Genomic DNA, 7,839 nt, shown 5'->3' on the forward strand with positions numbered 1-7,839 from the left:
AGGAAAGAATATATGCAGAGACTCAAGGCGATACTCAAGTCAAAACTCAACGCCGGAAATATGATAAAAGCCATAAACACATGGGCAGTGCCAGTAATCAGATACAGCGCAGGAATAGTGGAATGGACGAAGGCAGAACTCCGCAGCATAGATCAGAAAACCAGGAAACAAATGACAATACACAGAGCACTACACCCAAGAGCAAATACGGACAGACTATACATAACACGAAAGGAAGGAGGGAGAGGACTACTAAGTATAGAGGACTGCGTCAACATCGAAAACAGAGCACTGGGGCAATATCTGAAAACCAGTGAAGACGAGCTGGCTAAAGAGTGCATGGGAAGAAGGACTAATAAAAGTAGACGAAGACCCAGATATACAGAGACAGGAGAAAGACAGAAAGAACAGAGGACTGGCACAACAAACCAATGCACGGACAATACATGAGACAGACTAAAGAACTAGCCAGCGATGACAATTGGCAATGGCTACAGAGGGGAGAGCTAAAGAAGGAAACTGAAGGAATGATAACAGCGGACAAGATCAGGCCCTAAGAACCAGATATGTTCAAAGTACGATAGACGGAAATAACATCTCTCCCATATGTAGGAAGTGCAATACGAAAAATGAAACCATAAACCACATAGCAAGTGAATGCCCGGCACTTGCACAGAACCAGTACAAAAAGAGGCATGATTCAGTGGCAAAAGCCCTCCACTGGAGCCTGTGCAAGAAACACCAGCTACCTTGCAGTATAAGTGGTACGAGCACCAACCTGAAGGAGTGATAGAAAACGATCAGGCAAAGATCCTCTGGGACTATGGTATCAGAACGGATAGGGTGATACGTGCAAACAGACCAGACGTGACGTTGATTGACAAAGTCAAGAAAGAAAGTATCACTCATTGATGTCGCAATACCATGGGACACCAGAGTTGAAGAGAAAGAGAAGGAAAAAATGGATAAGTATCAAGATCTGAAAATAGAAATAAGAAGGATATGGGATATGCCAGTGGAAATCGTACCCATAATCATTAGGAGCACTAGGCACGATCCAAGATCCCTGAAAAGGAATCTAGAAAAACTAGAGGCTGAAGTAGCTCCAGGACTGATGCAGAAGAGTGTGATCCTAGAAACGGCACACATAGTAAGAAAAGTGATGGACTCCTAAGGAGGCAGGATGCAACCCGGAACCCCACACTATAAATACCACCCAGTCGAATTGGAGGACTGTGATAGAGCAAAAAAAAAAAAAAAAAAAAAAAAAAAAACAAAAAAAAAAAAAAAAAAAAAAAAAATAATAATAAAGAAGCAAAGATGTTATTTCTACATTGGTAAAACTGGAAAATGACGGGTAAATGAACAAAGCCAATAAAACTGAAAAATGACTGGAAAAAATAATAGACCCAATAAGGAAAATGACTGGGAAAAATAATAGAACCAATAAGGAAAATGACTGGAAAAAATAATAGAACCAATAAGGAAAATTACTGGAAAAAATAATAGAACCAATAAGGAAAATTACTGGAAAATATAATAGACCCAATAAGGAAAATGACTGGGAAAAATAATAGAACCAATAAGGAAAATGAATGGGAAAAATAATAGAACCAATAAGGAAAATGAATGGGAAAGAAATAGAGCCAATAAAACTGGAAAATAACTGGAAAAGAGCAAAGCCAATGAAGCTTGAAAACGACTGGACAAAAAGAACAGGAAATAAATCTGAAAAATACCTGGAAAAAAAGATTAGATCAAACAAAACTGAAAAATAACATGGAAAAAAGAATAGAGCAAATAAAACTGGAAAAGGACTGGAAAAAGAACAGAGCAAATAAATCTGAAAATAAATGGCAGAAATAACAGAGCCAATCAAACTGGAAGAAGACTAAAAGAAGACAGAATATCATGAAAATGTGTAAGATCTAAACAGGATAACATCGATCACATTAGTAAAATAATATGCCATCAACTGGACATGCTACTCTGTTTTAATAAGTTGATAGGAAATACTATATCAGGTTTATACGTTGTTGTAAAAATATGAACATCAGCTTAGGAATGTATAAATTAGATTGATTTTAAATACATAAGAACAATTGTCAAAGAGATGAAGTTCAAGGAGTGCCTTTAGTCTGATATTAATGACAGAAAAATATATCCATTTGATTTCATTTATAAAGGAAACTTCTCTCTCTCTCTCTCTCTCTCTCTCTCTCTCTCTCTCTCTCTCTCTCTCTCTCTCTCTCTCTCTCTCTCTCTCTCTCATAGATCAAATAGAAAATGCACTCTATATCTAAATGAGTACAACGAAATGTTTGCTCCAAAGTATACAACAACAATTTATCTTACCGAAAAGAAGCAGCATAATATACATTTATAATGTTGCTGAAAAACAATGTTACAATATTAACATTTTAAAAATTTTGATCAAGTCTGGAGACGAACTAGATAAGCCCGAAAAACGCAGGCTTAAGTGCAGACCTGGGGTTTCAACAATACAATGTTCTCGAATTTGGTAAAAGAAAGTCACCTATGGTTATGGAACATAGCCTCTCCCGTCTTAAAGAGGAATTGTCGCTAACACACACACACACACACACACACACAACCGTTTGAAGACAAAATTCAGGTGTAGGACAATCCCGTTGACAAAATCTTCAAAAATCAAACACGAAAAACTAATATAATTTCTATGCTAATGATAAAGATTATGATGATGGTGATGATGTTACGATAATAAGCATAACTGAAGATGTGGATTTGGTTTTTAGAAAGACTTAACTATTGTCTCTGCGGTTAGAAGATTAGAAGATGAAAGTGCTCGTGAATGTTGTCTTCTTGCTAACGAAGCCATCCAACCAACCAACCCCCACCCCTCCCCCCCCAAAAAAACAAAAAAAAATCAGAAAATGATACATTTGTCTCAAGGCATCAAAAGAACAGGTCACTCTAAAAACTAACACAAATCTACACTAAAATATAAATAAATCTCAGTCGCGTTACAAAACCTCTTTTATAAAGCTTCACACCAACTGAACACGCCATAAACAAGACACCTACACAGACAACCCTCTCCAAAAAAACAATCCCCGACTTCCTAAACGGCAAGAACCTTGAACGGCACCCAAAAGCAGGTCTCCGCTTCCGAAACAATACCCTTCTTGAACGCGACGTCAAGCGCCGTCCCGCATCCACCCTGCGCCCCGAAAACGAACATAAATTTTCTACCATCATCTCGGGGAAGTGAGACGCGCCAGACTCGTCTCTCTCCAACAATGAAACCCTATACTTCAAAAGGTGGCGTTTTTCAGACGCCCTCCACCCCACCCACCGACTGCACGCCCACGTTTCAGCCTGAAGGAGGGACAGAGGGAGGGGGGGGGATGGGGGGGGGAAGAATTGGGTGGGACTGAAAACCCACAGGGTTCGGGGGTGGGGGGGTTATGTTCAAAAGGAAAGATGGGTAATCAGCGAGACGAGCGCCACTATAACCGAAATCAAGGGACGCCTGTCCAGATGGCCTTTCCGATAAGCCCTCCCGCCTCTTCCTTCCCCCACCTCCTTCCTACCCCTGCCCTTCCCCAACTTTCCCCCCCAGACGCCGCATCATCCCCCCTGCCCCACAAAACCTATTTCTCCTCGAGTTCGCTCCTTCAGGAGCCGTCACCTAATTTGAACGACGCCAATTTCAGGGTATTGTCATTTCTCCTCCTACGTTTCCGATTCCCCAACGTCATTTTCGGTTGGGTATATACCAGAAGCAATCAACTTAATGATTCTCATTTATGGTTGCTCCACAGGTGACGGGAAGGAAACGGGGAGGGGGCTCTGGAAGGGGAGACGGAAGGAAGGAGGAAGGGAAGGAGGGAGGGAGGGGAGGAGGAGAAGGGAAGGTAAGGGAAGGCCTTCAAGTAAAGACCATGCAACTTGAAGAGAAGGCGCCCAAATACTGCTGCACTAGACCAGCCTTCGCTGATAAGGAGGAAGCGCATGAGGACGAAAGAATTTCGCCCGCGCAGCAGCAATGTCAGGGCGGTAAACAACTTACATTTCCAGTTAATTAAATACATAAGGAGGACAAACCCGGGGGTTGGGGGAGAGGCGTGAGGATGCTGAAATGGGGGGAGGGGGGGGGGGGACGAGGACCACCACCTGAAACACTTCTGCCTCCCCACAAAGGGCCTTTGAACTCTAAACGGGGCAACGGAAAACAACAAATAACGAAGCCAGTAAAACATTTTCTAAGCGAATCAGGAAGGCGTCACGACGCGTCTACGACATGACGCGCGGAAGAAAGAAACGCGCTAATGGAAAGTTGGTTCGAGGACATTCTACCATGGCACACCTAAAGGTGAGCTGGTGCCAACCGCCAGCTGCATCAAGCCAAGTGACACTGGCATCAAAGTGCCGTTTCTTAGGCGTCACCTCGCACCGGGTGCCACTTTCTTGCCCATTTTAGAAATCGGGGAAATTCATGCAAACTAATTACTGAAGCCTGCCACGTTCTGCGTGTGCCAGTTTCGTCTGGAAAAGAGAAAATGAAGGAAAATACACCATTTGAAATCCTGCGGTATCTCTGGCCTCTCCAGGCAACGCTTACATCCCGAAACTACTACTACCAAATAATTTAACTCGAAAACTAAGTGTCAGGAATAACACAACCAATTGTAATCACTGATGGCGTCACTAAAAGCAAAGATGTTACACAATTAGAAACGAATATCATCATCAGCATCACAATAATAATAGTAATAATAATAAAACCTCACCTGTATGGACCTCAAATTAACGGACTTCGGCACTAATCAGCTATATCATCATCATTATTTTTGCTTGCCTACCATTTTAAAGGTCATACATTTGTAAACAAATATCAATTATACGTTAAGTGTAAAGTACGGGTTATTTTAGATTACGAACCCGGCGGAATTGCTGTTAGCTGTAAGACATTAAATCAATCAATCAATCAATCGATAAATAATAATAATAATAATATAATAATAATAATAATAATAATAATAATAATAGTAGTAGTAGTAGTAGTAGTAGTAGTAGTAGTAGTAGTAGTAGTAGTAATAATAATAATAATAACTGTTAAAAAGAATGGCAGAAGTAACTGGCCAACATTCATCTAGGGAATTTTCAAAAAATTATAAATGCTGAAGGTAATCTTTTATTTTATTAGATCCTGTTCTAATAAAATAAAAGATTGCCTTCAGCATTTATAATTATTTGAAAATTCCCAATAGAATATTGACCAGTTACTTAGAAAACATCGCTGAGCCTGAGAGTGAATTGTAAGGAAAATAGATTATATATATATATATATATAGATATATATATATATAATATATATCTATATATATATGTATATATAAAAGCAATTCGCTTAATTCTGCCATAATCTTAAGAGCATTTGCCCAAAAGAGGGTCTTCTACCAAATAATAATAATAATAATAATAATAATAATAATAATAACAATAACAATGGTGTAGACGACGACGGCGTCCATCAACAGCGTCAATAAACGCTTCATTGCAGGCTCTCCTTCCTTCGCTTGGGATAATACCGAGTTAAGACGAAATTGCCTCATTTGAATATAAATACTTCACGCGGAGAGAATGCCCGAAAGCAACGCGTCTTTCAATTAAAAAGTCAAAGATTCGGTAATCAACTTGAATCGCTAAAACGCAGGAGCTGATGCAAGATGATCTCAGAGCTCTCGGAGGCTTCTTTGTAGACTCTCAACGCATGGAAAAGTTCATTAATAACTGGAAATGAGGTCATCAATAATTAATGTCATTAATACCTGAGAGAGGGTTGATTAGTATCTGCGAACACGTTTATAGTTGGCATATACAGCCGATTGCTGCAAAAGCCACGTAAAACATAACGGAATGAAAACTATTGTAGCGACTTTGTACGTCCGTTTGCACTTTTTTTCATATCTTAAAAATCCTGAGGCTAGAGGGCTGCAAATTGGAATGTTGATCATCCACTCTCCAATCAACAAACATACTAAACTGCAGCCCTCTAACCTCAGCAGTTTTTATTTTATTTAAGGTTAAAGTTGGCCATAATCGTGCGTCTGGCAACGTTATAAGCCAGGCCACCACCGGGCCGTGGTTAAAGTTTTGTGGGCCGGAACTCATACAGCATTATACCGAGACCCCCGTAAGATAGATCTATTTTCGGTGGCCTTGATTATACGATGTACAGAAAACTCGATAGCGCCGAAGAAACTTCGGTGCATTTTTCACTTGTTTTCAATTGGCAACCAAACAAGACACCATACGACAACTCTTAAACACAAATATTCAGTCCTCAAATCAACTGCCAGATCAAACATCATTGGAAATAGCATATAATAAACTTTAGGTCAAAGGACAAGCGCTGGGACCTACGAAGTCATTCAGCTCTGAAAATAATAATTGTCACTAATAGGTAGAAAAAGAATATGAACGGAGGAATAGTAAAAGAAATGAAAGTTGGGGTTGCAGCTTGGGGCCAAATGAATGCAACAAAGAAACCTTAAGAGATGCCTAAAGTGCACCGCATGAGGTACACTGAAAGCACTACACCCCTATGGGAAGCGTTTCATGCGAGTATCCAAGAAGCGTCAAAGATTCGGTCTCCACTTATGGTCGCTGACTTTTCAACATTTGTGGTAAATATGCGATAGATATCCGGCGTATGTTTAGGACGCGTTTAGTATGCTGTAGTGTAGAGGCAACTTTAGATTCTTCACACTAAGGCCATCTCGCCTCGAAGCGGCAATCCTTCAAGCATATGTTTACTTTGAAGAAATATCGCGTCCTTTACTACAAGCAGGCGACATGAACGAATAATGATTTACTGACATGGAGGTTGTAGCATTATGTCCAAAAGCAACGTTACGGTGCTGGTGTGTAGTGTGGCACAGTATATCAATAAACTGTAGTTTCAGTGTGCACCTGACAAAAAAAAAAAAAAAAAAAAAAAAAAAAAAAAAAAAAAAAAAAAAAAAAAGTCTTAACTTGCTAACGAACGAAACAAATAATCAAAAAAGCAAAAACCAAAGGCCACGTGTATACCCAGAACATGCTGTTTCCCAAGAAAACCTGAAATTGAAATATGAACTAGTTATCTGCCGAGAAATGGTAGTTACCTCCCATCGTCAGCTTTTGCACACACTTCATATCACACCTAACCAATCTATGATCATATCATGCTTTTTCTTTTAAATTCTAAGCAACTAGACCACAAGGAGACTACTCCCAAACTCAAAGTCTTGAAGCTTATTGCCTGGTAAACCTCGCAATATTTGACATTCTTGACTATATTCTGTTTTTTTCCATCTGTCCACCCGCCTGTGGTGTTTGCGTATGGCAACACTGCGTCCCGGGCTTTAGATAGTTATGCTATGTGTAAGTTTTAGGTAAATAAAAGGATATCTGGGTGTACATTTGCAACTGAAAAGTGTTTTAATAATTTACTGTATGCGAATTACACCGTTGATATTCGAAATAGGATATTATTATTATTGTTGAATGTAAGCTGAATGTAACTATCTAAAGCCCGAGACGCAGTGTTACCATACGCATACACCACAAGCGGGTGGACAGATGAAAAAAAAAACGGAGTATAGGCTGTTTCTCGAATTATCACTTACAACAAAACGTATATGGTTCCAGTTGTGGGACAAGCCCACGAAAATAACTTTAATGGAGGAATTTAACGCCACTATAAGAAGCAAACATAATTTTCGGCAATAAGAATAACAACGAAAAGACGGGCACTAAATAACCAACAAGTCAACTGGGCATGCAAATTCGGCTTCCACGGTATAAAAT

This window comes from Macrobrachium nipponense, chromosome 27 (assembly GCF_015104395.2).
Source record: "Macrobrachium nipponense isolate FS-2020 chromosome 27, ASM1510439v2, whole genome shotgun sequence".
Lineage (NCBI taxonomy): Eukaryota > Metazoa > Arthropoda > Malacostraca > Decapoda > Palaemonidae > Macrobrachium > Macrobrachium nipponense.